Below are 9,722 nucleotides of genomic sequence, written 5' to 3'. Positions count from 1 at the left end.
ATAGGAGAAGAGCGCAGTCAGTTAAGGGCTGGGCCCGCCCCGCGCAGCTCGGACCCCTGGGAGTTGTAGTTGGCCCTGGGTGCGCGGCTGCTTTGCCGCGCGCCGCTCTCCCCTCTGCCCGCCCGCCCGTCCCGCGCGCCGCTCCCCTCAGACTCCTGTCTTAGTCCGGAGTGACACCGGTATAACCGTTCACACCACTAGGGTTCTCCAGGTTTGACGCCGGTGTAACTGAGCGGAGCTGTGGCGGGGAGAGCCGGCTAACGCGCGAACACCCTGGACGGAAAGGCGGCCCCACCGAGAGAGCCCCTCACCTGTGAGGTTCCGTGGGGCCGACCCTGGCTGCGCCCCCGCGGGCCAGGGCTGTGTCGCTGAGGCGTGTCCTGCAGGGGAGGGGAAGTCCGAGCGGCTTTGCTTGGGGAGAAGTGCCAGGCCAGGCTCGTTCAGGGAGCGCCTAGCACCAACACTCAGTTGCCCCTAGCAGGGCGTGACTAGCAGGTGAGACTGGGGGACTGTCCCTAGTGTTAAGAGAGAGTTACAAAACCAGAGGCTCCTTTCAAGTGCCTGGAAAGCAATGCCAGCCCTGGCGCTGACTTCAGTGGGCTGTGGCTCAGGCCCCTAGAGGCACTGGCTCTGTTTAAAATGCAGCCTCGCTGGAGCTGGATACCTCTGTCCATCCCGAAGCACTGGGTCTGCCATTCCTCTGTTGTTGTGGTTCAAGCCTGTTTCAAGTCTCCATTTTCCATGCCCAGGTGTTTGTGCCTAGCCCATTGGTAGCGTTACATTCTGTAAATGCATTTGCCCTTTTTTCCCTGGCTTCTGCTACCTTGTGGTGAGGACTTTATTTAAAATAAACGAGTGATGTACAATAGTGGGGAATGGGGTTTAATAGGCCAGCTTTTGAATCACACGCTCAAATGGCAACTAGTGAGGAGCACTTAACCCGGAAAAATGGGAAGACTTAAAATAAGGGTTCATTGGGTGGAAACAAAAAACGAATTGATTTTAGCCTGTGCTCAAATGATCCACTAACCCACATGGCACAACCGGTGGAGTGACTAGGGGATCTCAGGTTGCGGGAGCCTGTTATACAGTGTTGCTAAAATGCATTGTAACATTCTGGAGTTTTGCAATGATCTTTAAATTGCCTCCTAATCTCTGTTCTGAAAGAACATAGCAATTCACTGCAGAAGCTTTATTGCTTTCATAGTGGTAGCTGCTGCAGTTTAAAAAAAGTACATTTCAAAATAAAAAATCTAAGCAGTAATGATGCAGGTAGGTGTGAGGCTAGGTTTCCACTTCAAAGTTTTGCCAGCATTGCTATTTGAGTTTTCATGACATTGCTGTGCCAACAAAAGCCCTCGTATAGTCTCAGTTATACTGGCAAAAAGTGCTTTTGCCGTGGAAGCTTATTTTGCTCAGGGAACTGGTATAAACTATGCCACCAACCCCCCCCCCTTTTTTTTTTTTTGGCCAGTATAAACTGAGTCTCCACTAAGAGAGACTGCTGGTCTGCCTATACCAGCCATGCTTTGAAATGTGGCCACATCCTGAACAAGCACCTGGCTGAATCTGGTGAAGGGAAGGGTAAGGTGAGTGTCACAGTCAGGGATAAACTGGAAAAGGCTGTGATGATGGGGCAAAGCGGTGGGAAGACAGCCTGCTTTATATAACATTCCAGCTATGATTGGACTGTTGTCTCACATTTTGTTGTGTTACTGTCATTGCAAAAACTTAAAAGGAAAGGGTTGCATTATTTCCTTTCTTTTGTGAAAAAACAGGAAACTGGAGTTGTGCTCCTCAGTGCAATAGCACAGGAGAGGTGGGGGAGGCTGGAAAAATATTCAACTATATTGTTGTAACTGATCAGAGAGAAAGGACAGCACAGGAAGGGCTGTGGTGTAAGGTACAGTGCATGATTCATTCTTTTTATGACTTCCTTCTCTTGGTTCAAATAACCCCATCCAAGAAACTTTCCTACAATAATCCCCCAATGAGTTGATAAGATACATAGACATAGAGCTAGAGCTAGTGACAGAGACAGAGAGATGGGGCTTGATTTTCTGTAGTGCTGCACACCTGAAGCTCCAAGTGAAGCCAATAGGAGAGGTATCTGCTCAGTGCTACTGAACATCTGGTCTCTAGATGACCTAGATAGTACATGATGGGTAATGTGGGATATAGGTTTTGTTGGACTGAGGCCGGCCACATTACTCATGTGAGGCAATGCAGCTGAATACAATGGTTCTGCAATTCATTACATGGTTCCTCAATTTATTATGAGTCCAGTCCTGCTGTGTGACCTCAATTCATATTGATATTACTAGGAGTTAAGGCAGTCAGTACCTTGCAGGATTGGGCATTACAGTATGTGAGTATCATCCACATGTATGAGATTAGATAAAGAGAGGATGAGTGAGGTCCAGTCCCTAGAAAAGCCACATAGAGTTAACTATCTAGCCATGCGGGGACTCAAGCTAAGGATTTATTGGAAATTGATCTCTGACTGGCACAGAAGGCACTATCAGTAAAATATCGCCTGGTGTTATACATAGTGATTGTGATTGTATGTATTGCCCAGAGCCATAGCTATTCAAAAAATATAATCACTGACAGTTTTATTTGGCTTCATAAGGCAGTGGGATGTAAAACTGAATTAGCAGAGATCTCTGTCTGAGGAGGGGTGTGGGGTAAGAATGGGATAATGTAATAAGTTAACTGTTAGAAATGGATGAATTTATGGTACTCTGAATACTGTAGGCCTTGAACTGAGAGCTACATCATCTGAGATATAGTCTGTATTGTCTGATGGAGAAGATGGTGGTTTCATGCCTGAGTGTTAACTATTCTATTAATATAATAAAAATTAATGAACCCTTGTGCGTACATGGGGTTTACAGCTTCCAAAGGATGTGGAGATGTAAATTAATTGGAGACACTGTGGTGAGAAAGCTAATATAGGGCTTGATCCAAACCCACTGAAGTCAATTGATTGACTTTCACTGATTTGATTGGACTTTGAATCTAGGCCATATTGGATAATTGTATCTTTCACTCTGTATTCTGTCCTTCTGTCTGGAATAGCTGGATTGGTTTCCAGGCCACAAAACAGCTCTTGCTGGGCTTTCGTGATCACAATCAGTGTTGTTTAATCTCAGCCAAGCACTGAGATCTTAGAGCAGAGGGGATGGTTTCCCATGCCTAAACCTCAACTTTGAAATACCTGGACTCCTAGGAATCTCAGGCTTGAATACCAGTGGGACTGAGTCACCCTTTCCTCCTACATGTGTGAATTTCCTTTCCATTTGTTATGTGAGTGTGTTTAGGACAAGACCTTGTTTCGGTGGCTCTTTTCAGTAATAACCTAACTCGGTATTTATACTGTGCTTGTTGCTGTAGTATCTGAACAACCAATAACAATGCAGCTTGGCATGGATAGAGGGCCCTTTATCCAAACAAAATTGAACCAAGCCAATCTCAGGGTGTGGGGAGCCCCTGGATGAAATACCTTCCTGTATGATGTGAAAGAAGATATGAGGGGCAAGCAGTTACAGTCATGCTGTAAACCACCAACTGCAGGCTATATTTCTGCCCAGATGGGCTGAGCCCTTGTTATGCTCCTGAAAAGGGTTCCTGCAAAGTGCTGATCTTAAGACCAGTCCCTCGCAAGTCCCTGCATGATGTTTTCCTACTCCTGGGGGTTTGTTGTCATTTCTGTTTGAGTTAAAGCTCCACCATGAATATTATTTAAATACATCTCCTGTGCAATGAGAGGCTAAACCTGTCCTCTCCTCTGCATTCCTGGAGACACCTCTGCTGCTGTTCTCCTGCAAAGGTGCTGTGATTGGGGTGCACAACCCCTGCATAGCACAGAGGTGCCAACCCCAACTTTACAGGGACTCTGCACATCAGTTGGCAGAGGGAGGGGCAGCACCAGAGTGTCCATAGGGGCATGGATTGTTTATCCATCCATTTATTCATCAAGCCGTCCATCCACAGAAGGATCCTTCCTTCCATCCATAGGAAGATAGATCCATCCATCCCACACAGCAGCATGGTATCTGAATGCATCACAAGAAAATTAACTGATAATGTATCCTCCCTCTGCTAAGATCACATTAGGGGGCTCAGGGAAGTTTCTGGGGCTGGCATAAAGAAGCCTTCATGCATGTCCTTCTCTTTCTCCCTCTTCCCCCTTATGTATCTCCTTAGCACCTGGCCCAGCTACTTGAGGTGGGTGCTGGATGGAGGATGTAGCTCTCAATACTCAGAAGTGTGCAGTTTGCTTTTCAGAGCTGCCCTGTTCCTTTAATGCAGATATACTACATTTCCCAGAATGCAGTGCTCATAAAGGAGGCGGTGTCAGCCTTTGAAAAACACATGAGTGTAATTTCTCGTTAAAAAAAGAAGAAGAATCAAAGCATCAAGCGTCATGTCTAGGAATAGAACGGGAGCATTGCCAAATTATTACAGAAGATGAGTAATCCACTTAAGTCATTCCTCTAAACACCATTCCTTGTAAGAGAATTAAAATATCAGCTTACATCACCAAGTGCAGCTCTTAGCCTGGATGAGATGTGCATACACAATGTGAAAATGTTACACTGGGATTGCAAATCATGAGTAAGATCTGGAGGGCAAATGAATGGCTCATTCAGGATACAGATTTCAGAGCAAAAAATGTGCTCACTTCCAAGCAGCAACAGCTGGACATAAAACACAGATGAGAGATCCACAACTCAGGGAGAAATTAGACAGTGGCTTAAAATAATTAAAATATGTTTATATTGCCTCTTCTCTTGGCGTTTTGGAGACCTGCACCAGGTTTTGTAATTAACAAGGACAAAGGCCACAAGAAGCTGAGGGTGAGTTAGCTCAGAGGCAAATAATAACTTTTAGCATTTACAGAGCACTTTTCATCACCAACCTAAAGCATTTCAAGGTCGGTTTCATCATTAGTCCCAACTTTACAGAGGGGGAAACCAAGTCATTTGGGGGGAGGGATAACTCAGTGGTTTGAGCATTGGCTTGCTAAACTCAGGGGTGTGAGCTCAATCCTTGAGGGGGCCATTTAGGGCAAATATTGGAGATTGGTCCTACTTTGAGCAGGGGGTTGGGACTAGATACCTCCTGAGGTCCCTTCCAACCCTGATATTCTATGAACACAGAAATATTTTGCTCCAGGTCAAAAATCAGCAGAGCCAGGGCTAGAACTCACAGCTTCACAACCCCTGTTTGGTGCCTCATGCTGTTGCTTCTTACAGTATAGCTGGGTGAATAAAGCAAAAAAGTCTTTGTGGATATACTTTGGATTCAGGCTCTCCACTATGCACCTTACTGGTGTGCACTAGTGCCCCTAAGTCACAAATGTTCAGGCCAGCAAGTCTCACTCTCACCCCTGTTGTCAGAAAGCAAAAGCCTTGTGAATACCAGTGCAATGGTTATCATGATCAGGAACTGAACCAGTAACCTCCAGGGCTAAAAGCACAGGGCACAGCAGTTTGACAACTTTTGACTTGAGGTTATGGCTCCTGTAGTAACAGCTATAACAGAACTCATTCTCTGTGGATTTGGCACAGAGGGTGACAACCCACTCAATAGTGACTTATTCTGGTATGTATATCCCAAGTGTATATATGCTGGATATGCCCAACGCAGCTCCCTCCAAAATCTCTTCTTATCGCCCACGTAATAGATTAATTGAAAAGCTACCAATTTTCATGGATGAATTGCAAAACAGACCAAAAGAGCCACCTCCCATTTAATAAAACTGCCTTAGATCATCCAGTCAGAACCCAGAAACAATGCCTTGTGACTCAGCTCGCCCAAGATACCATGCAAATAGCAAATATTGGTAACCACTAACTGGTGTACTAACCATCCTGCGATCAAAAAGTAATTTTTGCGAAGACTAGAAATGCTTGAGATGTGCAAGTGACCTTTTCACTCATGTCACATACCCCACCACTGGGACTGCACTCATACAAGAATCCACACAGGCCCTGGAGGAAGCACAAACTCAGCAGGCCAAGGTCTACCTTCAATTACACCCAGGCAATTTCACTAAGGGCAATTGTGCAGGCCCAGGAGATGCTGCCAAATTCTGGCCCTGAGCTTCTATAACCCACAGGTCACTGTGTGACTCCTTCTCATCAGTGCTTTATCCACAGAAGATGTGAGCCTGCTACAGTTCCAGCTGTAAAGACTCTTGCATCTAACTCAGGAGTCATCAAATGCTGGAGTCCCTGCTTGGCCAAGATGGTGTCCATCACACATCTGTTTAGGAAGTGACTCTTCCCTTTATGGCTTGGCCGCAGATGCTGTTGTTTAGTTAACAGCATAAATGGTTAACCAGGTACCAGAGGAGAGGACAGACATGGCCTGATTTTTAAAGGTGCTCAACACCATTAAAACTAGACAGCCAACTCCTCATTCTCCTGTTCTCAGCGCTCAGCTGCCACGCACACCCCTGGCTCCATCTCTGCCAAGGCCTTGTAACATCACTACCAGTCTCACTACTGCACAGAGGGCTTATGCCTCATACAGGTCAACTCCTTGTTCTGTCCAAGGATCTCAGTGCTCCTGACAAACATATATGAACTAAGCCTCACAGCAGGCAGGAAAGAACCACTATCCCCACCTTAGAGATGGGGAAAGGAGGCACAGGAAGATGAAAGGACTTGCCCAAGGCCACTCAAAGAATCAGTAGAGAGATGAGAATAGAGCTCAGGAGTCTGGACACCTGGTAAGAGCCGTGCTGTAGATTTGCATGTCTTACATTGTACTCCTCTGAATGTCAATGGCATTCAAGGCCGAGCCTTGTTCAACCAGACTATTTCTATCTATTGTAGTGAAACAGGAAAAGTTACCGTTTCGGCCACAAACGACCTTCTAGACACACTGAAGGAGGTCTCTGTCCTCAGAGGAGGGCTCGGAGTTCAGCTGGACGGTCCTGCTACAGTTCCAGTTCCACTGAGCTGGCTGCCCATGCTTAGCCCAGACGGTCTTTGTGGTCCAATCAATGGTCACTTGCTGCGTTTTCCAATAGGTGCCCTAGCTGGTTAGGCTGGGTCCAGAATGCAAGAAGGAGATGGAGGAGAGTGGTGGTAAATACCGGTTCATCTCTGAGTCCAGAGGAAGAGCTCTGTGGTTGCTCGTGTTAATTCTACCAGCGGACAGAGTGGTGGGCTGTGAGTCATCCCAAGACTCAGGGAAGTGGCTTGTGTGTGTATATATGTGTGTGTGATTAACTCTTTCATTACTGGAACACCTGGGCTTTTTGGGGCTGTTGTAACTGTGGCTCGGGGTGGCTCGCTGAATGAGTGTGCCGTACTTTCCAATAGCAGAACAAAAACTTCCTCTCCAGCGAGCTGGGTGTAATATCAGCACCGCTGCATCAGTGAGAGCTTGGGAAGCAGACATGCAGGGCAGCCAGCAATCTGAACTCCTCAGTCTGGCTGATGGCCCCTGCCCTCCATGACAGGACACTGGGCCATCCATCCTCCAAAGACACCAGCTCTAGCTGGTAGGCACCAAATAATTTCACCACTTGTTGGGTGCTTTGTGGCTGATACAGGTTTGGTGAGTCTCAGCCCAGGGGTCATATGGACTAGCTGTCCCCGTGCAGGCAGTCTGAGCCGAGACGCTCATGAGACTGAATGCCCCCCCTCCAGAGCAGTGGGAACAGAGGAATTTCTCTGCTGGGTCTGCCCCAGGATCCTGCATTTGGCAGTGATGACTGCCTGATGCTTCAGATGAAGGCAAAAGCTACCATGTGCCCTGGCCAGTGCTGCATCACTCTGAGGGGGAAACCTCAGCAACAGAGCAGCCTAGCACCCAAATTCGATGCAGAAATGAGTGGGTCCAGCTCCACCCCTCCTCCTGCCAGTGCAGGACTGTTCCCGACCACACATTTGCGAGGGCAGTGGTTTTCAACCTGTGGTACACGGACTGCTGGGGGTCCGCAGAGTATGTCTAAGATTTCCAAAGGGGTCCACACCTCCATTTGAGATTTTTGAGGGGTCTGCAAATAAAAAGAGGTTGAAAACCACTGTGCTAGGGCTTTGTCAGGCCAGAACTCTCCCGCTTCCCACAGCAGAATGTTTTACAGCCTCAGATACCTCACTCTGAGGCAGTTTTCCCTGATAGTTTCAGGTCCCTTTATTTAAACCTCTCTCTTCTATTTACATTCCTTGGTGCCCTCTTCAGTGAACCCTCTCTCCCTTTCCTCAGCTATCTGCGGCTGCTATCTCGATGCCATCTCAGCACTTAGCCAGCCTGGTTGTTTAGCTCTTTTAATCTTCTCCCACAGGGCAATCCGCACTGATTGCTCACGTTGCTTATCTTTTAACGGTCTCCAGTTCACCAGGATCCTGCTGGTACCCAGGGACCCAGACCTGAATGGAGCATTCTAGGAATGGCTGCACCAGGGCCACAGAGTGAGGGACTTTCACATGCCTGTTTCATGCTGATGCTCATGAGCAGGGGATAGATAATTTCATTAGCCTTTTTTTCCTTCCCTCTTGCATTGCAAACTCATGCCTTACATGCTATCCCCTCTCACTCCCATGTCTCTTGGATTCCTACTTCCCCACTGCCTCCTCCCCACTATGCATTTGTGACTGTCTCTACATAGGTGCTATGGGATATTATTCCCAGCTCACATAGATGTACACATGGTAGCTGTGTTTGAGCTAGTGTGCTAAAAATAACAGTGTAACCAGGTCGCACGTGTAGTGCCTCGGCTGTGGGAGGATGTACCAAGGGGGTCTGGGTGGATATGTACTTGGGTGGCTAGTCCAAGCCACTACCAGTGCTACTCCAGCTATGGTGCTATTTTTAGCCTGTTAGCTCAATCAGAGCTAGCGCAGATACATCTACACAACCTGCGATTCACACCTCCCAGCTACAATGTAAACGTAGCCTGGGTTTCAGATTATTGCATGTTACCTGCACTTTTCCACACTGAAACTCAGGTTGTTATTTTTCTGCTCAGGTTTCTAGTCTATCCATGTGATTTCTCTACCCTCACAGATGTTGGCAACTCCTCCCAATTTACTGTCATCTGCAGACCTGGTTGAAACTCAGAATTCCCATTCCATAGGTCATTCCCACATTTCAAATTTGTTTTCATTCCACTTCCAAATTTCCAAAACCAATTTTTCATAAATATTTCCTTTTGGGTCAATTGAAATGTTTCATTTTGATAAAATCCAAAGGTTTTGTTCAAATTTTAACTTTTAAAATATTTTAGATTATACTGTAATTTATAATATACTATCAAATAAAATACATTTCAAAACAAAAAGTTGCTTTGAAACAAAAAATGGAAACATTCCCTTCCAATAAGGTCAAAATGTCCTGTCCCCAGTCCCACCCCCGAAATCACTGTTTCCATGCAAAGGTTCTATTTCAACAAAACAGCATTTGCTGATGGAAAAATGTTTTGTCAGAAAAGTTCTGTCCAGCTCTAGCTGTCTGAGCATTTCAGGAACATGCCATCTGCTTTCTTCTCTGAGACGGGGCCATGAAGCACCATGTCTAACGACCCTTCTCACACTCTTGGCTTGCTCAGCTCCACGTGATGATACAATGGTTGCTCTCAAAATCCCCTTGGTTTTAGCAGCTCCAGAGATTATGTCATTTCCACAGAGCTGCCCTGAAAAGCACAGAGGATTGTGGATAACACTCTGCATTGGGGGCACAGGGAGATTCCTTGCCTTAGC

The 9,722-nt window shown here is 46.5% G+C and overlaps 1 long non-coding RNA gene across 1 annotated transcript; it reads left to right on the top strand.

Moving 5' to 3' along the window:
- The first annotated feature begins 156 nt into the window (after positions 1-156).
- LOC123363744 lies at positions 157-9,129 on the top strand. The gene is made up of 3 exons (XR_006576880.1): positions 157-495; positions 1,779-1,903; positions 8,309-9,129. It is a non-coding gene; the product is annotated as an uncharacterized LOC123363744 (long non-coding RNA).
- Positions 9,130-9,722: the final 593 nt, after the last annotated feature.

The sequence above is a fragment of the Mauremys mutica genome, chromosome 2, assembly GCF_020497125.1.
Source record: "Mauremys mutica isolate MM-2020 ecotype Southern chromosome 2, ASM2049712v1, whole genome shotgun sequence".
Taxonomy (NCBI): Eukaryota; Metazoa; Chordata; order Testudines; family Geoemydidae; genus Mauremys; species Mauremys mutica.
Note: the sequence above shows the minus strand (reverse complement) of the source record. Positions and strands in the feature narration are given on the sequence as shown.